The sequence below is a fragment of the Notamacropus eugenii genome, chromosome 5 (assembly GCF_028372415.1).
Source record: "Notamacropus eugenii isolate mMacEug1 chromosome 5, mMacEug1.pri_v2, whole genome shotgun sequence".
Classification (NCBI taxonomy): Eukaryota; Metazoa; Chordata; class Mammalia; order Diprotodontia; family Macropodidae; genus Notamacropus; species Notamacropus eugenii.
In genome coordinates, this window is record NC_092876.1 from 336278958 (window position 1) to 336300774 (window position 21817).

The following is a 21817-nucleotide window of genomic DNA, read 5'->3' on the forward strand; positions in this document are numbered from 1 at the left end:
GCAGCAGTAGCAGCAGCAGTAATAGTAGCAGCAGTAGCAGCAGTAGCAGCAGCAGTAGCAGCAGCAGTAGCAGCAGCAGTAATAGTAGCAGTAGTAGCAGCAGTAGCAGCAGCAGTAGCAGCAGCAGTAGCAGCAGCAGTAATAGTAGCAGTAGTAGCAGCAGTAGCAGCAGCAGCAGTAATAGTAGCAGTAATAGTAGCAGTAGCAGCAGCAGTAGTAGCAGCAGTAGCAGCAGCAGCAGCAGTAGCAGCAGCAGCAGCAGCAGCAGCAGTAATAGTAGCAGTAGTAGCAGCAGTAGCAGCAGCAGCAGCAGTAGCAGCAGCAGTAATAGTAGCAGTAGTAGCAGCAGTAGCAGCAGCAGCAGTAATAGTAGCAGTAATAGTAGCAGTAGCAGCAGCAGTAGTAGCAGCAGTAGCAGCAGCAGCAGCAGTAGCAGCAGCAGCAGCAGCAGCAGCAGTAATAGTAGCAGTAGTAGCAGCAGTAGCAGCAGCAGCAGCAGTAGCAGCAGCAGTAATAGTAGCAGTAGTAGCAGCAGTAGCAGCAGCAGCAGTAATAGTAGCAGTAATAGTAGCAGTAGCAGCAGCAGTAGCAGCAGTAGTAATAGTAGCAGCAGCAGCAGCAGCAGCAGCAGTAATAGTAGCAGTAATAGTAGCAGTAGCAGCAGCAGTAGTAGCAGCAGTAGCAGCAGCAGCAGCAGCAGCAGCAGCAGCAGTAATAGTAGCAGTAGTAGCAGCAGTAGCAGCAGCAGCAGCAGTAGCAGCAGCAGTAATAGTAGCAGTAGTAGCAGCAGCAGCAGCAGTAATAGTAGCAGTAATAGTAGCAGTAGCAGCAGCAGTAGTAGCAGCAGTAGCAGCAGCAGCAGCAGTAGCAGCAGCAGCAGCAGCAGCAGCAGCAGTAATAGTAGCAGTAGTAGCAGCAGTAGCAGCAGCAGCAGCAGTAGCAGCAGCAGTAATAGTAGCAGCAGTAGCAGCAGCAGCAGCAGTAGCAGCAGCAGCAGCAGCAGCAGTAATAGTAGCAGTAGTAGCAGCAGTAGCAGCAGCAGCAGCAGTAGCAGCAGCAGTAATAGTAGCAGTAGTAGCAGCAGTAGCAGCAGCAGCAGTAATAGTAGCAGTAATAGTAGCAGTAGCAGCAGCAGTAGTAGCAGCAGTAGCAGCAGCAGCAGCAGCAGTAGCAGCAGCAGTAGCAGCAGTAGTAATAGTAGCAGCAGCAGCAGCAGCAGCAGCAGTAATAGTAGCAGCAGCAGTAGCAGCAGCAGCAGCAGCAGCAGTAATAGTAGCAGCAGCAGTAGCAGCAGCAGCAGCAGTAGCAGCAGCAATTACTGTTTATATTACTCTTTAAGGTTCACAACACACTTTATATTTATTATATCATTTGATCCTCAACAAGCAATGTAAAAGGCATCATGAAAGCTATTGTGGAGGATGAAAAGATTAATAACATAAGGTCTCTGCCCTTAAGAAGTTTCTGCTCCTGTTGATCTCTCCATCCTCTAAGTGGGTGAAGTAAATAAAGTTAAGTGAATTGACTAGCAGGAAGAGACAGGGGCTAGAAATAATCAAGGAAGACTAAAAGCCTGGGGTAGAAGAATGGGGAGGGGGCAGTGAGGGACAACTCTTTCTGTGACTTATATATGCTCATTTTAAGAATACATGAAAATTCTGCTCTCTGTGGCTAGCAGGTACTTCGTTTTGTGGCAACTCAATGACATTTGTGGTGCAGCAAGCCAAACTTTGTTTTTTCTTCCTCAGGGCCAGGCAGCCATCATCCCTCCTTCAGAATTCTAGAATACCCTGAGGGGTCTATGGATCAGTTATTTCCTCTGCCAACAACTCAACCCCTTTATATCTGCTGTATTTCCCCTATTGTTAGAGACCAGTACCCTAGTTAACCAGTTAACACAGAGCAGTTTTTACAAAGAGATATTTACTTCTAAGCTATAGCAAGAACAAAGTATAAACATTTCCTCCGAAAACCTTGAAGACATCCTCTGCCCTATGCCATATCAATCTCTGCTGAGAGAATACTCATTTTAGTTCAGTTACCACATAGCATCAGTCTCACCAAGTTCATATCCAAAGGCAACATTGCTGATAGATGATCTCTTGTCTTAGCAACTCCTGGGCTAGGATACAAGTCATTCTTAAAGGTCACTCCTTGATCTAATGGGCATCCATCCTATGCTGGCTGCAAACCTAAAGTCTAGATGATAAGGCACCTCTGGTCCCTTTGAACTCACTAGGTTGGAGGCTCTCTACTCCATCACCTAAAATGGAAAAGAAATAATCCAGAGGCAAAAGACTGGAGTCTATTTCTTGGGACTGCATGGTTTTGACTCAAGGTATTTCTCCTTACAACAGTCTCTCACTGGACAATGTGAGCTAAGGATTCTCAAAAAGAGACATTCAAAGCTGACTCAGACCTTTTTGAAGATACACGGTTCTGATTATGCAGTCAGTGGAAAAAAAGCTTCTCCTACCATATTAGCTGGAACCAAGTTACAGAATGTCTATACTTTCTCCACAGTGATGGATCAGGAAAGACTTCACATAGAAGGGGGTGCTTTAGGTAAGTAAGAATTGTTTCTTGAGCTAAGAGAAAGAAACATAATCTAGTAGGGTAATATGACAGATATACAGGTTGGTTGGTTGGTTGTTGTCTTTCATTCTTGTAAAGGACCAAAATGACATTACTACATTAGAGTCAAATTACAGTGTGTCCAACTATGACTGATCAGACCAATACAAGCTCACAATACTCTACCACAGATTGAGCACAAATAGTCCATGTGAACATTTGGAGTGGATTCACTAAATCTGCACATCTCATGCTTCTTTTGAGCTACTTCAGAGCACAGCACCTTCTCTGATGTGGGCACATGCTGAACAGTCCTGTGCTAGTGTCTTACAATCAATTCCAAAGTTCTTCAAAGAGACCTTGAAAGTGTCCTTGTAATTGCTTCGTTTGACCACTACGCACACGTTTGTGTGAATTCTCCATAAAATAGTCTTTTAGGCAAGTTTTTAGGCAAGCCTATATTTGGCATTCAAACATGACCAACCCATCAGAATTGTGCTTTGTGTAAGTATACATATACAAATACACATGTAGTAAACACTATAGGATATGTACATTAGAAAGTAACAAAATGATATGTAAGGCTCTTCTATTCCAGGTCACCACGACTCTCCAAGAAGTAGGCTTCCTAACCTCCTCCACATGGAGACGTGACATCTGAGGTTCTCTGTGTATATCTAAAGCCCCATTACAGGGTCAATAAAATCTCAAAGTCTCTTGAGGAAAGTAAAACATAAGCGGAAACATTTCATACTTTGACTAGATTGGACAGAAGCTTTGAGTCAGCTCTGGTGGTAGGACTCAAGGAATTCCCTGGGTGTGAGATCTAATCTAATCATTTCCCCTCCTCCCATTCTCTATGGTTTCCTTGAAGGGGAGATAATACTCAGAGTTCTAAAGGGGTTAAGAACCTGCTGCTTCCTTTCCTCAGGTAAAATAAGCAAGTTGTTGGAAAACTCTGGGGAAGAAGAGATAAGAAGAAATTGCTTGAGGCAGGGTAAATAAAGAGATCTAGAGATGTCTGTCCAATTTGATCTAGAAGAGACCCCAACCTTCATTTTCCAGATGAGGAATAAAAACAACAAATGCTAGGCACTGGGAGAAGGGAAAAGCTTAGAAAATCAAAAAGGCTTTTTTTTTTCTTTTTTTAAGTTAATTAATTTATTTTTAGTTTTCATAGGTTTTTCATAAGTTTTAAGTGTTCTCCCCCTTCCCCTCCCCAAGACGGCATGCCATCTGATATAGGCTGTACATATACATTCTTATTAAACATATTTTCACATCAGTCATGTTGTATAAAAGAATTAGAATGAATGGAAGGAACCATGAGAAAGAAAAACAAAACAATATCAAAAAAGGAAAATAGTCTGCTTTGATCTATATTCAGACTCCATGGTTCTTTCTCTGGATGTGGATGGTATTTTCCACCATCAGTCTTTTCAACAAGCTTTTTCAAGCCTTTACTCTGTGTCAGGCACTGAATTAGGCTCTAAAGATACAAAGACAAAAGTTGAAGAATTCCTGTCCTCAAGTAGTTTTCAAGTTTATTCAGAGTGGCAATATGTATACATCAAAGTACATGCAAAATAACTGCCAGGTGACTTGGGAAAGACCTTTGCATCCAGTGGAGTGAGTGGGGCAGGAATCAGCAAAGACTGCACACAGGAGGTGGCGTTTCAGGTGAGCAAGAACTATGCCTTGAGCCAAGACAAGTCGCTTATATAGATTATAAGTAGGAGACTATGACACATGCACAGGTATATAGTCAATTCTCTAACATATGTGCACTAGAAAGCAAGAAAACGAAGAGCTACTGGAGGTCTGAGGGATGTGGGTGAAGGCTAAGGAGCCAACTTCATTTTCACCAGGCTGGATCAGGAAAGGAAGAAGTGGTATTCAAGGTGGGCTTTAAAGGACAGAGAGGAATGTAGCAGTCACAGAAGGCAAAGGCAGTATGTCTTAGGAATAGGGAACATGACCAAAGACACTGAGTCATGAAAGTCTAGCACCCACTTTAGGACCAGAGAATAATCTAGTTTGTCTAGTGAACAGGATGTATATAAGGAAGTTATCTCTTCCACTTTGATAGGGTTAGGCATATAGTACCCTCTATGATCTGCAAAATCCACATAAAATTTTTTGGCCCTCCCTTCGTAGCAGAGAAGAAATCTGAATTATTATAGTATTAAAATATAAAATGTGTTGATATTACACAATACTATACATATATTTTATGCATTTCTGAGTTTCTAAATTTTTTTGCATCATCTGCTGACCCTTGTGTATCATCTTCAACTTCTACAAAATTCCCCCAAAATTCCTATTTAATTTCTTATGCTGACCCTCAATATATTGAAACCATAATGAAGGAAAGTCTCAGTGTGAAAGTGATAACTCTAATATGAAATGATGTGACAGCAGGAGGTTTGTGGAAACTTAGAATGCCAGGCAATGACATGGAATTTTACTGGGTAGGAAATAGGGAATCACTGAAAATTTTTGAGTAGAAGAGTGATGTGACTAGATCTCTGAATAAAACAGTTGTTTTGGCAGTAGGATGAAGAATGGATTGGAGAAAGGAGCCAGTAGAAGTGGGAAGGCATGTTAGGAGGCTATTTCAATAGATGAAGGTTACCAAGGGCTTGCGCTAGGATGACAGCAATGAGAATGAGAAAGAAGAAAACTTTCCTTCTCTCTCCCCTGTTCTTCCTAATGGAGTACACTCTATCCTGTACATCCATCAGCTGTCCCACTACACTCTCATTCTACAATTAGGTGTCACTGTACCTAACCAGCAATTCAGTAACTCTGGAATGTGTTACCACTTTGAATCTTTCAAACATTCCTGCTCTGGCTGGCCATACCCCACCTTTCAGCCACTAAAGGTTCATGCTGGTAGAGAGGCTTCATCCCACAGACTTCCATGCTCCTGAACTGGAAATTGCCCTGGGAACAGAGCAGGTTTACCAGGTTTGTGTCCTGCCAACTGCAGCCAAGGAGAGAACAGCCTTGGGGATGAGACCCTAACGACTAAAGTAAGAAACCTAGGAGGGGAGAAATTGATTCTTCGCTGTTCTGCCTCACTTCCCTTCCCAGAGGAATGGCTCCAGGTCCCAGTTATTTTTCAATTCAAGTTCACAAATACTTAAGAGGTTATTGTGTGTTAGATGCTTAAGAAATTATAAAATTAGATAAGACCGGGCCTACCCTTTGGAGAGCATATTTCCAGGGACATTAGAGAAGGAAAACATCTATGCTCCCAAGAATTGATGGTGGCAGCCATATAGTTTCATAGATAGAGCACTGAGGAAGACCTGAGTTCAAATCCAGCCTCAGTTACTATCTGTGCGGGCCTGGGCAAGTTACTTAACCTTTCTCACCCTCAGTTTCCTCATCTGCAAATTGGTATATGATTTATTATTTTATCTACTATTTATTTAAATAAGTCTACTATTTGTTATTGTGTTTGATAAACTAAATTTTGAGCTTGAAGATATTGAGCATCAATCTGAATTGCAATTGATACACATAAAAACAAAAGCAAAGGTCATGTCATTAGGGACTGAGGACTGTCAGTGCCAGGGTATGGGCAGCTGTAAGTTACTGGTCATATGTAGCAGAAGGCAGGAAAAGCTCATGAAAACCAAGGAGCTGATGAATAACAGAGCAGATGAACAGCCAGCACGAAAAGGACAGATCTCAGTAGTGGTATGCTGGGAAAGTATTTAATAACTAGCTCTCTAAAAATAAAGTTGTATAGCAACACAGTTATAAAAATAGGCTGTCTTGTTAACATTTTCTTTATCACTTTCTTAATTCTAGACCATTGGTGTCAAAATCAAAGAGAATCAGGGCCATTACACCACACATAAGGATCTCTGTAGGCCACATATTGGCTTAGAAACCACATATAAACATTATTTATGTTTTATTGTATTTTTATTTATTTTGCTGAATATTTCCTAATTCCATTTTAATCTGGTCGGGGTCTTCTTGGGGGTGCTGCCACTTGGCTGCATGTTTGATACTTTTGATCTAGACAAATCAACAAAACAATAAAGAAAGCCCTGTTTTGTAACGTTTGCATTTCCAAGGTATAAATGCTGACCCTGATAATTTAACAACTGGCTCTCTCTCAACCAGGTTGAGTTAGTTCCAACACACCCCTGGATTATGGGTAATGTTGGACAGAGTGGAGAAACAGATTTCTGGGCAACCAGAAAGTCACCCCAAGATCGTGAGACCTAGGGACAATCCAAAGTCTAAGGCAAGTGATCATGGAGCAGTATAATAAGTAGACTACACCAGTGTCTTAGGACAATGGGAGAGACCCTACAGGAAGCAGCAGCATTTTAGGCAATAACCCCAAAGAATTTACCAGAGTTTCCCCTATAATAGGCTTGCTTGTAGCCAGCACTTAAAAAGCAGGGAAAAATAGGATTTCCCTGCTGGTATTTGAGGACTGTTAGGATAGGGTGGGAGAAGAGGGGGAGGCAAGGAGAGAGAGCCAAGAGGGACTTTATCCCAACCTAGGAATGTGTTTGGGGTTCAGGGGATAGAATCAAAGAATCCCAGAGTTTGAAGTGATCAACAAAATTAACCAGTCCAACTCATACATACTTTGAGCTACAACTTCTTCTATGATATATGTGACACATCTGGATCACACTTGAAGACCTTTAGTGACAAGTGAAGCATATGGATTGAACAAAGAAGGGTCCCTGCCTAACCTCCACTCAATGGCTGTTTTTGGACTCTCCTGGCTTAGAGTGAATGTCATTAGAAACAGTTTCTCTTCAAAACAACAACCCTAAGGCTTCTGCCCCTCCCTGCATGATTTTTCTATTTATTTTTTCTTTTCTATTAAAGGGGCCATCCCCCTGACTACTTTTTATAGAGGCCTATTCACTGAATGGGCATTACCTCAGTTTAAGTGAGTACCTGAAAAGGCCTTAGCCTAAAAGGCCAAGGTCTCCCATTGCATCCTGGGCCTTCTCCAATCATCCTGATGAATATCTGGTCACTGGATCCAGATGATTCAGGAGGAAAAAGTGAGGCTGGTGACCTGCACAGCCCTCCCTCACACAAAACAAAGCCAAGTGCAAGTCATGTCATCATTTCTCTGATGTCATGGTCCTCTTCAAAAACAAAGGACAAACACACACACGCACACACACACACACACACACACACACACACACACATTCTGTCCTAAGTTCTTTGCTTTCTCTTTCTCTGGAGCACTTAACTAAGACACTGTCTCTTCTTCATTCCCATGAGTAAGTGTGTGCTGGAGGTAGCTCAAGCTCATCTGATGACTACATCTTCAGTGTGAACATTTATACCTTGAAAATTGGCAAGCGCTACAAAATTCAGGTTTGATTTATTGTTTTGTTGATTGTTTAGACTGAAGAAAACTATGGAAAAATGGTAATAATGTAGATTAAAGGGGCAACCTAGGTGGCTCAGTGTTTACAGCAAGCTACCTTGGAGTCAGGAGGATTTGAGTTCAAATGTAGCCTCAGACTAGTAAGTACTAGCTGTGTGACCTTGGTCAAATCACTTAACCCCATCATCTTGGGGAAGAAAAGGAACATAGATTAAACTTAAAAGTGAGTTGTAGGGTTGTGGTGAGTCATTTGTTAAATGTTTACTAGCAAATATGTGTGTAAAATATGTTTTAATTTGCCTATAGCTTCCTCAAAGATAGAAACCTATATAGTCCCTTTCCCCTACACCTCCATGCCTATGTATGTAGAGTTAGTGGAATAAGTGGCATTATAGTGAGAGATCAGAAAGGAAGTTGTGCCACTCAGTTTTGTCATATTTCTCTGATAAGTATCAGTTTGCATCCAAAGCCCAAAATGTTACTGTATTCAACTCATTCTTTAGGATAATTCTGTCTTCTAAGATCCTACCTTCTGTAAGAATTTACAAGAACTTACCAAATCCTCTTAACACTAGTGCATTCCCTCTACTCTTAGCTCCAATTAATTATGTATATATCTTGTTCGTACAAAGTGCTTTGCATGAATTGTCCAGAATAGACAGTTGCTATTCCAGGTAGGGATAAGGGTGTGGGAGGATAGGGCAGTCTTGTGGACAGAGTCAGGCTACTGAGACACAGAGAGAGTATCAAGGGACTGTGGAAGTGAAGAAATTGTGTTAAAAGGTCAGTAAGAGCTGCAATCTTCCTGACACTCTCTTCACAGCGTGCAGACAAGAAATATACCTGCATTCCATACAACTTAACTAACAATAACCAAACTTCCCTTGGAGTTTTTTCCAGGCCAGAGGTCAAGTGCTCCTGATACAGTATGTCCAGAAGATGAGTGCACTGGAGTACTGACCCCCAACTGTTCCTTGTGAACTTGTTTCTGGATCCCTTACTCTTCTGGTGAGGTTGTCTTGGACACATTATCATTTGTCATGACTTTACATGATCTTCCTGAGTTCAAGTCAGACTTCTTACAGCAGGCACTTAATAAATGTTCATTGATTGATTGTTAAGCTGGATTGTTGAGCTGGAGCCACAATTTGCAAGATGACTATAACAGTATAACAAGAAAACAACTTAGATTATTGTGGCCTAGTTAGGACTTTACAAGACAGGTACTGAAGCATATCTCTCTCAGAAGAAAGGGGGTAGGTAATAGGTGAATTACCTACAATTCATAATAGGGGAATAAGGCAAATGTTTTCACACTTGGCTATCAGGTGTTGATTTGTTTTGCTTGACTGTATTTATTTGGAAGGAGGGACAGTTCTACTTTGCAGAAGGAAGTTATGAGAGAGAGAGACAGGGACGGGGGGGGGGAGGGAGAGAGGGACAGAAAGAGAAGGCGGGGGGGGGGGGGATCAGTAAGCTTTACACAAAAGTTGCTGGTGACCTTTGAGAGAACATTATCATTAGGATGTCAACGGCAGAGGTAGAATCACAAGATGTTAAGGAGAAAGTCAGAAGTGGAAGCATGGAAACTGGAGGCAGAGTACTCAGAAACTTGGGGAAGAAAGTAGAGATACTGAATACAGAAGTTTAGCTTTTAAGGAGAGAAGAGAAACGAGAAAACTGCTAGATGGAATAAAAGAGTCAAGGAAGTTTGTTTCTTCTTCCCTTCCTTCCTTCCTCCCTCCCTTCCTTCCTTCCTTCCTTCCTTCCTTCCTTCCTTCCTTCCTTCCTTCCTTCCTTCCTTCCTTCCTTCCTTCTTGATTAGAAAGTACAAAGCATAGTTTTAGAAAGAAAGGAGTGAGCCAGTGCTAGTCTTTTGTACTAGATATAGGAATGAGAGATTTCTGAGACCAAACAGCCTTATTAAAGGCTAAATGGTGGATATGTAGAGCCAATGCTAGCAGCAAGAGAACACTCTCCTCTCATTCTTTGACCACAATTACATGCCCATTTCTTTGACTGCTTTTTCTTTGTATCTGTCGTTGGTTTGTCTTCTTCCTACCTCTGAAATGAATCTCCTAGGGTTCAGAGTTCTTTCTCTTTCTCTCTATTCTCTCCCTTGACAATCTCATCCACTCACAGAATTCTAGACTTTAGAGAGAGAAGAGATATTAGATATAATACAGACCAATCCACTAAATTTTCTTCAGTTGAAGAAAGTGAGGCTTAGAGAAATAAGTGACTTGAAATAGTCAGCTTCTTTTCCATTCAGATTCACTGCTTTTCCCCCTCCAGTATGGTTCCTCATGACTTCAGTCATTACCTGAATAAGATGGCTCCCAAATCTACAAGAATTACCTTTCCTTGATCTCCTCAGTCTTAAGGGAAAGGAATAAGTATTTATATAGCATTTACGATGTGCCAGACAGCTATTCTGAGTGACCCTGAGCAAGTCACTTAAATTCTAGTTGCTTTAATCCACTGGAGAAGGAAACACTCCACTATCTTTGCCAAGAAAATCCTATAAGGAGTAACAAAGAATCATACACAACTACCAACAACATGCTAGGCACTGTGCTAAGCATTTTTTTTAAAAACAATTATTGTCTCATTTGATCCTCACAACAACCCAGCAATTTAGGTGCTATTTTCCCCCATTTTACAGTTGAGGAAACTGAGTTAGACAGAGGTTAAGTGACTTGCCCAGGGTCACATATCTGGCAAATATCTAAGGCCAGATTTGAACTCAGGTTTTCTTGACTCCAGGTCCATGATCTATCCACTATGTTACCTATCTGCCTCAAGATGGTTTACAATTACTGTTTTGTCATGTAATAATCATTGATTTGTGAGAGGATTCTCTGCCTTCCAGTGTTGTATCAAATGAAAGTTCTCAGGGTAATGAAAAATATATTATAGTGACACAAAGAATCCACAGGAATTTTGAAGTTCTCTATGAAAATTACCATAAAACTCACCTGAGAGTTTTTCAAGGTGATCATTTTGTCCCACATTTAGGCAGCCCCAATGAGCCAAGCAAAGCAGCTCTTCCACCGTGAAAAAAAGGCAGTCTCTTTTTCCAAAGAGAAAGTTAAAAAAAAACAAAACAAAAACTAGATAAACTCAGAACCAAAAAAAGTCGGCTTAGGAATCTTAGTAGTGTCTATCATCCAGGGCCAAGATGAAAACAAAAAAATTCATAAAAATCCCAGACTGACTATTTCCACACCCTGTGCGATAAAATGCCTTCAGAATTTTAAAAAATAAATCAGTTTATTTTTTTTAAGAAAAAGTAAACTTTAAAGCTATTTGAAGATAAAGGAGCTTCCCATGGGCACACGTTAAAACGATAAAGAGGAAAAACTACATTTTTCAAGTAAACTTTGATGCACTCATCATAATTCTAAAAGCTTCTGATAGCAGATTACAGAAATAAGTTGATTTTATGGGGTTAATGGAGACTATCACACCCTGGGATCAGGGTATTATTGCTTATTTTCCTTTTTATTTTTCAGAGGCCAAATATTGCAGGATCCTAAATTTTGGGTTGGTTGATACTGAAGCCTACACAGTCCCAAGGTCAGCCTCAGACTGACTAATTTGGTTCCATCAGTCAATGACAATTATGGCCCCCAGGAATATAGAGATTGGCAATATGGCTCAGAATAAGGAAACAGATTTAACTGAAGGGGAAATCTCATGTTAGACGTATTAGATTCTTCCTTAGCATCCTCTACCTCCTTCAGAGCTGTCCTGTGCTTAGTCCTCCTGGTCACCCCACAAGATATTTCTCAGTTCTCTGAAAAGAGTCAGAAGCAGGAGTGCTTCTCCCAGGTTCTCCCTTCCAAGGCATTGGTCTGAGTGTTCTTAAAGACATCTGTCCTGGGGTGGGGGTAGTGGGGTTAACCCTTCCATTGACCTGGAGCTATTTTTCCTGGACTCAGAGGTTCATGGGATCCAGGAGTCAAATGATAGCTGGGATTCATCTAATCCAACCTCTTCATTTTATAGATATAGAAACTGAGGCTCATGGAGCAGAAGAAAGAGGGCTAACCTTAGAATTATATGGTGAATTTGAACCTCAGGTTTGTGCCCATGAAGACTTAGTCAAATCATTTTATTTCACCGGTAAAGTGACGGGCTTCCCTCTCTTATTTATTTCCTATTTATCTCGAATATAGCTTATTTGCACATATTCATTTGCTTGTTTTCTCCCCCATTAGACTGTGAGCTCCGTGAGCTCAGGGATTCTTTTGCCTCCTTTTGTATCCCCAGAGCTTAGCACAGTGGCCAGCACATAGTGGGTGCTTCATTGTTGTTGTTGTCCTTGGTTTTTGAAGAGGACCAAAATGACATCACCATGATAAAGTAAAATTCCAGTGTGTCTGACTGTGGCTGATCAGACCAATACAAACTCGGAATGCTCTACCACAGGTTGGGCATAGATAGTCTGTGTGAATATTTGAGGTAGATACTCCAAATTTGTGCATCCTGCGTTTACTTTGTGCTGTCTCAATTCTGCTTTGCTCAAAGAGCATAGCACTATTTCTGATGTGGGCACACCATGCTGAGCAGTCCTGTGCCAGCGTCTCCCATGTTGCACAGTCAAATCCAAAGTTCTTGAGAGAGACCTTGAGAGTGTCCTTCTACTGCTTCTTCTGACCACCATGTCTGCTCCATGTGAGTTCTCCATAAAATAGTCTTTTTGGCAAGCGTATATTTTGTATTTGAACAAGATGGCCAGTCCATCGGAGAGGCACTCTCTGAAGCATAGCTTGGCAGTTCAGCTTGAGCAAGGACTTCAGGTACTTTATCCTGCCAGGTGATCCTCAGAATCTTCCTAAGATAGTTCAAATGGAAGCAATTCAATTTCTTGGCATGGCACTGGTAGACTGTCCAGGTTTCACAGACGTACAACAATGAGGTCAGCACAATGGCTCTGTAGACCTGCAGTTTGGTAGTCAGTCTAATACCTCTTTTCTCCCATACTTTCCTTTGGAGCCTCCCAAACACTGAGTTAGCTCTGGCAATGCATGTATCAACCTCATTGTCAATGTGTACATCCCTGGAAAGTACACTACCAAGGTAAGTGAACTTGTCCGTAGCATTCAAAACTCCATTTGCTATAATCGATGGTTCCATGTATGGATGGTGTGGTGGTGGCTGATGGAGCACTGTGTTTTCTTGGTGTTAATTTTTAAGCCAAAATTAGCACAGATAGCAGAGAACTGATCCATAATTTGTTGCATCTCAGCCTCAGAGGCTGCAATGAGTGCACAATCATCTGCAAACAGAAAATCATGTACCAGCACTCCCTCCACTTTGGTCTTAGCTTGTAGCTTTTTCAAATTGAAGAACTTACCATCAGTACGGTACTTGACCTTGATGCCATGTTCATCCTCATCAAAAGCATTTGACAACATGGCTGAAAACAACATGCTAAAAAGCATGGGAGCAAGCCACAGCCCTGTTTCACTTCATTGGTGACTGGGAAGGCACGAGAGCATTGTCCACTATCTAGAACCCAGGCAAACATGCCATCATGAAATTGACGTACAATACTGATGAACTTCTCTGGGCAGCCAAATTTTGACATAATTTTCCATAAGCCCTCACGACTAACAGTATCAAAGGCCTTGGTCAGATCTACAAACACTCTTGGTCAGAGTGACAAAGGCAATGTGTAGTGTAGAGTGCTGGGACTGATCATAGACTTATCCTTTCCAAGCTAAATATTCATATTCATCAAAAGTGCCACCCCCAAGGCAAAATGACTACCAGAAGAATTAATGTCAACAAATTAGAACTCTTCTCTGAGTGTGAACAGTTTGCTGCTAACCTGGAAGGAAAGTTGAACCAACACATAGTTGGAAACAATGGAATAGAAAAACAGTGGGCAGCTTTCAGAGATTTAGTGTACAGCACTGTATTTGCTCATCTGGGTCAGAACACTCACAAACACCAAGACTGGTTTGATGAAAATGATGGGGAAATTCAGAAGCTGGTAAAAGAAAAATGAGAACTCCACAGGATATACCAGCAGGATAGTTCATCCACCTCTAAGAAAGTAGCCTTTAATTCCATCAAAAGCAAAGTACAAGTAAAGCTTAGAGAGATGCAGGATTCCTGGCTCAGTAAGAAGGCAGATGAAATTCAGTTTTATGCTGATTGTAACAATCCAAAGCACTTTTATGATTCCCTGAAAGCTATTTATGATCCAAAAACCTATGCTGCATCACAACTGTCACATTGACTAGTGATAAGGACATGATCCTAGAGAGATGGGCTGAACACTTCCATAGTGTTTTCAACAGATCATCAATCAATGCTGAGGCCATTGACCATATACCTCAGGTTGAAGTCAATCCCTCCTTAGCTGAACTTCCAACTGAAGAAGAGGTTTTGAGCGCCATTAGGCTCCTTTCATGTGGAAAAGCACCTGGTACTGATTCTATTCCAGCTGAGATTTACAAGGTAGGGGGACTATTGCTCATTCAAAGTTGACTGAAATTTTCCAGGTTATATGTCAAGAGGAAGTTATCCCCCAGGAGTTCAAAGATGCCTCTGTTGTCCATCTCTATAAAGGTAAAGGGAATAGATTGTCCTGTGACAATCACAGAGTGGGGGGAGGGGCTCTCTCTTAGTCATTACTGGCAAAATTCTTGCTAGAGTCCTCCTTAATAAGCTGATTCTTCACCTGGAAGATGGTCATATACCTGAGAGCCAGTGTGGCTTCAGAAAGGACCGAGGAACAGTCGATATGGTGTTTGCTGCCCAACAACTCCAGGGAAAATGTCAGGAACAGAACAGAGTTCTGTACACAACGTTTGTAGGTGCTTAATAAATATCTGTTGACTGACAAGATGATCTTTAAGGTCCCTCTTGGCTGTAAATCTATGGCTGTATGATGCCCAAGGTAATCTTGTTAAGGTTCTTAAGCTATGAGTCTATGATCTCTAAAGCCTTTATAATCTCTTCAGTTTTGTGAGCTTATGAACACCAACACATCGTCAGCTCCTTGAAGGCAGGGACTGTCACATTTTTTAATTAATTGATTTATTTTCAGTCACTAGCACCTGTCCAATGCCTGGCAGATAGGAGGTCCCTAAATAAATGTTTGGTGAATCGTTTAATTGAATTGAAATGGTGGGACAGACATAAGACATTTACTCTGCCTGTACTTTGTCAGGGATGGGAAGGCAGTGATGATGTCTCTGCCAGGAAACTCTGCCATATCTTTGCCTCTTCACACCAGTTACCTTCAGAGCACTGTGTCAAGGCAAAGAGAGCTAATTCCCTTTATGTTCCTTTCTCTAGGGACGACCCATTTAGAGAGAGTCACAGAGCTCAATGAGCTTAGCAAACACCTAATTATTCCACTGGCAGCTGGGAGCTCCGTGTAGATCTAACAATCAACACTAAGCAGAACTAGAAAAGAAACTCATTTGTCATCTGCTGAAAGCACCAACAATATGTAGTACCAGCCTAGGTGCTGAAGGATACTCTTCTAAGGTAAGAAAACTTTAACACACAAGGGGAACGACAAAAAGGAGAATTCTGTAGATGCACTCAAATTTTCAGCATTTCTTTGTATTTTCCAGTTTCTCTAAAGAGAGTTGTAATGGACAAAGTACTAGACTTGGAATCTGGAGAGACCTGAGTTTGAATCTCACCTCTGATAGTGACTAGATATTTGACCATAAACAAATCGTGTAACTTCTCTCAGCTTTAGTTTCCTCAACCACAAAATGAAAATAGTGGTATCTACTTCATAAGTAGCTAACTGGAGCAGTTAATAGTATACTGGGCCTGGAGTCAAGAAGACCTGAGTTCAAATCTGACCTCAGACACTTAACTACCTGTGTGACCCTAGGCAAGTTACTTATCCCTGTTTGTCTCAGTTTCCTCATCTATAAAGTCAGCTGGAGAAGGAAATGGCAAACCACTCCAGTATCTTTGCCAAGAAACTCCCAAATGAGGTGACAAAGAGTCAGTCATGACTGAAACAAAACAACAAATGTTATAGAGTTGCTGGATCAAATGAGATATTGTATTTACGTATGCAAAGTGCTTTGTAAATCACAAAATGTGTATAAATGGCAGATATTCTTATTTTCATTATCTCTTTTATTGGACACCAACCAATGTTTTGATGCTCTTAATCTAATGAAAACCTGATATGAGACCCACCTAATCCATTGTGGACCAGTCCACCTACCCCTTGCAGAGAAAGAGATCTAGAAACCATTGGAGTGAAGGGAAGTGATAATGCCGAGAAAAATGTTGTAACAAATTTTCTTGATATAGGAAATTTGGTCACTGAAATAGAAGTAGACTGACATATGGTATAGGGGAAAGTTGGTAAATGTGGCAGAATTTAAACAGGAAGGAAGATTTCCCCATGTGGTCCTCCTATGACACAACTTAGAAAATTCCCATCAGGCTGACCCCACATGGATTTTGGGAAAATAATTCCCATAATGCAAATTAGAAATCAGGGTGGGGCTTGGGTTTAGATATGAAAGAGAAGCTATCTTCGTACTGGGAGAGACAATGCACCTAAGTTCAAATACTGCTCTTGTCGCTAATGCCTCATATGACATTGTGCATATCACTGAACCTCAACAGGCCTCAATTTTCTCATCTCTATAATGTGGTATTTGGACTAGATAAACTCTAAGGTCCCTTCTTAGCTTCAAATCTGTCATCCTATGAGCCTATGATTCCTAGATTAAGGACTTCTCTCTAAGACTAGGTATGGCCTACAAAGAAAGCTCCAAGGATTTCATGACCCATGATGGTTGGGGTTGTATGAATATAAGAAGAAAAGTCATATTAACACCAGGCAAGAACTCTGTTTGGTAAGGAGTCTTCTGGGAGACCAAAGGGTTAAAAAGTGAAACTGAGAAAATATGGTCATTTGTGAAGACAGGGAAAGACAAACAGGCAACTATAGTCAGAATGAAAAGGTGGAAGAGGAAAGTGTGGAGTAATACTACCATGGCATCCTCTAAACCTGGGAATCACATTAGCCTCCTGACAACTGAAGGCAAGACAAAAGTCTTTAGCAGATCTCTAGCCTTCTCAGAAGGGCTTCCACAGGGGTACGCAAGTCAGACAGCTCTGAAAACTGGGGGTTTGTTTTTTATTTGAGCCACTGGATACTTGAGTTAGGAGGTGACAATGCCCCTCTTCCATAGACCTATGAGGAGCTGTACTACCCATTTGTGAATTGGAGCTGAGAATGACTCTATTGTCTGATTATCTTCCCTTATTTACTTTGCTGATGTCTTCTGGTAATGTCTTCTTGCTACTTCCACCAGGCCCCCTCCCTGCTGGTCTTCTGAAGGGTATAGTCTCTCCTGGAAGCATCGGCATGTGTCTACTAGGCATTCCTCCCTATTGGCCTGCAGTGACCACTACTCCATTGTGAATGAATTACAGAGCATCTCTCTGCTTCCAGCCGCAGCTGGGGTTACCAAGTGAGGTACAATCTCTTCCCTATGAGAGAAAGAGTATCACCCCCTTAGCTTAAAGTCCAAAGTTCTTTTTATTACCTTTTTTTTTTTTTAATTTAGAAAGAGACCTTCAGAAAAACTTGGAAAAACTTATACGACCTGATTCTGAGTGAGGGGAGCAGAACCAGGAAAACATCATGCACAGTTACAGCCACACTGTGTGATGACTAACTGACAGACTTGGCTCTTCTCAGCAATGCAAAGTTCTAAGACAGCTCCAAAAGGCTCCTGATGGAAGATGTTATCCACATCCAGAGAAAGAATTACAGCGTTTGCAGGTCCAAGCAGACTATTTGCTCTCTCTCTTTTGTGTTTTGTTTTGTTTCTTTCTCATAGTTCATTCCATTGGTTATAATTCTTCTTTACCACATGACTAATGTGAAAATGTTTAATATGAATGTATATGTAGAGCCTATATCACATTGCACACCATTTTGGAGAAGGGGGAGGGGAGGGAAGGGGAGAAAATTTAAAACTCAAAAGCTTGTGGAACTGAATGCTGTAAGCCAGAAATAAATTAATTAAGAAAGAAAAGAAAGAGACTTCGTGCAGTAAATCACTAGACAAAGGTTTTAAAAATACTGAGGCTTTTCCTTCTATAAAGTGAGTCTGTATGTTTCTTTGAGCATTGACTAGAATGGTTATTTGAAGGAAATCCCTGGTGCTAGGCACCAGAAAGTACAGAGTTGCCCCAATGCCCTTGGTCTAAAGGCTTCACTTTGACTTAGAGTTAGAAATTTCTTGTGGTTCCCTGCATATCAGTACCTGTTCAGCATCAATTTAGGGCAATCCTTGCAGCAAACTGCCAAAGGCTCCCTGGATTTTGGTCCTCCACAGCTTCTGGAAACCAAGACTCTTTTGGTCTCTCATGTAAATGAACTGGATAAGGGAAGGCACAAAACTAAGCTTGGGAAGCAAGGTCATTGTCTAAAATAATTCCTAACTTTAATAAATATATGTGACTTCGATCGCAAAGACCATTCTACTAAGATGTCCAATCTGCCTTCCACAGTAATGATCTTCATCAGGGGTGCGAAGGCCAGTGCTGATGGAGTCATGAATTCTTGGAGCATGAGATATATGGGAACATATTTAGAAGAGAATGTCCAGGATGGTGAACCAATTCATAGGTGGAACAGGATCAAAGGAATTTGAGCATGCTTAGCCTAGAGAGGGGAAAACTTAGGGAGCATATAATTACTATGTGCGAGTAGCTGAAGGGCATCCTGTGGAAGAAGGATCATTTTCTGTAGCTCTGGAGGGCAGAATTAGTACTAATAGGTTCAGGAAGTCAGATTATGGCTCAAGATATGAACTATATAAATTGAAACAGTCCCAAAATGGAATGCGCTACTTTATGAGATGGTTCCTATCCCTAGAAGTGTTCAAGCAGGGGCTTGTCTAGTATGTTGTAGGAGGGATTCGGTTAAATTCAAGCATTTATGAAAATGAGCCACTGTGCTAGGTACAGGAGAGACAAAAGCAGAAATGTTCCTGCCCTCGAGGAGCTTATATTCTGTTGTGGACAACGTGGGGCAGAGGGAAAGGGAGGGAAACATATATATACAGATGTCAGTACAAAAAATTTGCAAAGCAGTTGGGAGTGGGCTGAGTGGGAAGAACACTAGCAATTGGGGTAATTAGGAAAGTCCTTAGGAGGTGGAATTTGAGCTGAATCTTGAAGTGATACTCAGAGCTACCCACTACTAGGACAGTATCTGAAAGATTTTATTTTTAAAAGAATAAGAGCTATCTATACAAAATATTTGCAGCTTTATTTGGAATCACAAAAAACTGGAAACTAAATATCTATAGATGGGGGATGGTATTAAATTGTGGTGTGTTGATACAATGGAATAATTTAGTGCCATAAAAATATGACTGGGAGAAATGTGGCAAGAGATAAAGCAGAGCAAAAGGAAAACAGTAACAGACAAATATTCATGATGAGAAAATAAGAAGAGAATCAGGATTGGACCTATGATTCATTGCTATAGGTAACTTCTAGGTGAAGTAACTCCCTCTGCAGTGTTGGTTGGTCAGTGCCTTCTCTGATTCAAAGTCTGAGAAAGCTGCTTAGAGCATTCATGTGACTTTTGGAGGATAGCACAGATAGTACAAGGTAGGTGGGTGATACAGTGGATAGAGTGACTGGCCTGGAGTCAGGAGTTCAAATCTGGCTTCAGATACTACCTAGCTATGTGACCCTGGACAAGTCACTTAACCCTGTTTGCCTCAGTTTCCTCATCTATAAAATGAGCTGGAGAAGAAAATGGCCAACCACTGCAGTATCTTTGTCAAGAAAACCCCAAATGGGGACACGAAGAGTTAGGCATGACTGAAATGACTGAACAACAACAACCAAGAGGATATGTCAAATGTTACCTACATCTTCCTGGCTTGGAAGTTGACTCTCCATCCACCATGTCAAGCTCTATTTAAATAAATCAGTTCAAAAGACATAAATATTAAAAAAAATTCGAAGAGGGCACAGCAAACCAAATGTCATTTTATTATTTTGCCCAAAGTTTATATATAATTTTTCTTTTATAAAAATAAAAAAAATTTATAACACTTTTTGTTGAGATTATTATTATGTTTTGTTTTGCTTTTTAAAAGAATGAGGAAGAGACGATGAGTTGAGAAGCAGGTTTCTAAATCCCTATAGACGGGGTGCCATGCTTTCAGAAACTGAGAAGAAAATTTTAGTTCTGTGACATGTAGCCTTTATAGCAAGATGGCCCAGAGTTAGTTAGTTAATTTAGGCCATTTGATATGGCCTAAATGAATGGATTGGTGTAAATCTAGTTCCATTACAGGAAAAAAAAAAATTACTCAGAGCCTCTCCTAAGAATCATAGGTCACCAAAATTATATTGTCTACGAAGGCCATGGTTGAGGGATTTCATTCTTCTCTAGTACTTTCTAAAATGGTGTAGAGGAGTTCTCCCTAGAGACAGGGAGGCAAATGAGATAGCATCTGCAAGGCCCTTCTAACTCCAGGGAGACAGGATTATAAGATATCTAAAGCAAGTCTGTTCTTAAAGGATAATTGCAGTGAGTCATTGTGGAGCTTGTGGAGCTCTGGGCCTCTGGCTGTGATCTGTATCATGGGATTGGCCTCTGCCTTCTAGGGAGCTGCCATTGCGCCAGACCACTGCCCTCACTTCATTGTTTGCTTTTATTACTAAAATAGAATTATCATTGACTGCTTTTTGTCATACAAAATCGGCATGCCCGTGTTGCTAATTTTAAAAAACCTTATGATAAGAACATTGATAGGGATGGGGACTGGACCTGTGATTTCATTATTATTAATAATGATTATATTTTATTCTTTACATATAATGTATCATTGTTATATTAACATTATATAATGATTATAATTAATAATAATAGCTAGCATCAATAGTGCTTGACATATATTATCTCATAACAGTCCTATAAGGTAGTTACTATAATCATCCGCATTTTACAGATGGGAAAACTGAGGTAAGCAGAGGGTTTGTTTGGTTTTTTTAAGTGACTTATCCAGTGCTACACAGCTAGTAAGTGTCTGAGGCAGGATTCAAATTCCAATCTTCCTAACTACAAGTTTGTTGCACCAAGAACTGCTAGGTAAGGGAGCTCCCTCTACCAATGCAGGTTAGCCTCTTCTCTGCAGGTTATGGTCTTAGCTGCCTAGAGCCCAGAGAGGTAAAGTAATTTGCCCAGGCTCACACAGCCCTGGGGCTGAGGGGAGTCTTGATCCCAGGTATTCCTGGGTCCAAAATTAGCACTCTAGCTAATTCTGCTGCCTTTCATAAGCACCTAATAAACCAACCCCAATACAAATGAAGACTTAAGTGCATAAGGGAGTTACCCTAGGATATTAGGAGAACACACCAGCAATGAAGAACTAGCCAAGATCAAGAAAGCAGAGTTCTAGTCTTGGTTCTACTCTGAACTAGCTATGTGACATTAGGATGGTCATTTGACTCTTCTTTAGGAATCATTTCAACATTCGTAAAATGAGGAGGTTGAGTAGGAGCAAGACCTGAAATTGGGAGTCAGAAGATTTGTTTAACTTCTCTGGGCCTCAGTTTCCCCTTCTGTAGAATGAGTGGGTGGGATTATATGTTCTCTAAGGTACCTCCCAGTTCTACCGTTCTATGATCATGATTTTTTTTTTCCTGGCGGTGGGGTAGGGGGTGGGGTGGGGGTGGGCTGTGGGGGAACAGAAGGAGAGCTCATTGGTCTGTGGAGCTCCAAATGCAGAAATCTCCTCCACCCATTTAGGTTGTCAACTGTTTCACAATTTATCATCTTAGATAATTGTGCCAATGGCTGATAGGTTA

At 41.0% G+C, this 21817-nt stretch overlaps 1 long non-coding RNA gene across 2 annotated transcripts; it reads left to right on the forward strand.

The window, feature by feature from the left end:
• Nucleotides 1-7817: 7817 nt before the first annotated feature.
• On the forward strand, nucleotides 7818-18194 carry LOC140506471 (uncharacterized). 2 transcript variants are annotated; one of them, XR_011967939.1, is made up of 5 exons: nucleotides 7829-7950; nucleotides 14482-14548; nucleotides 15281-15475; nucleotides 17287-17450; nucleotides 17542-18194. It is a non-coding gene; the product is annotated as an uncharacterized lncRNA (long non-coding RNA). The 2 variants fall into 2 exon arrangements; XR_011967940.1 differs by lacking the exon at nucleotides 14482-14548 and having other exon boundaries at nucleotides 7818-7950; nucleotides 17542-18191.
• Nucleotides 18195-21817: the final 3623 nt, after the last annotated feature.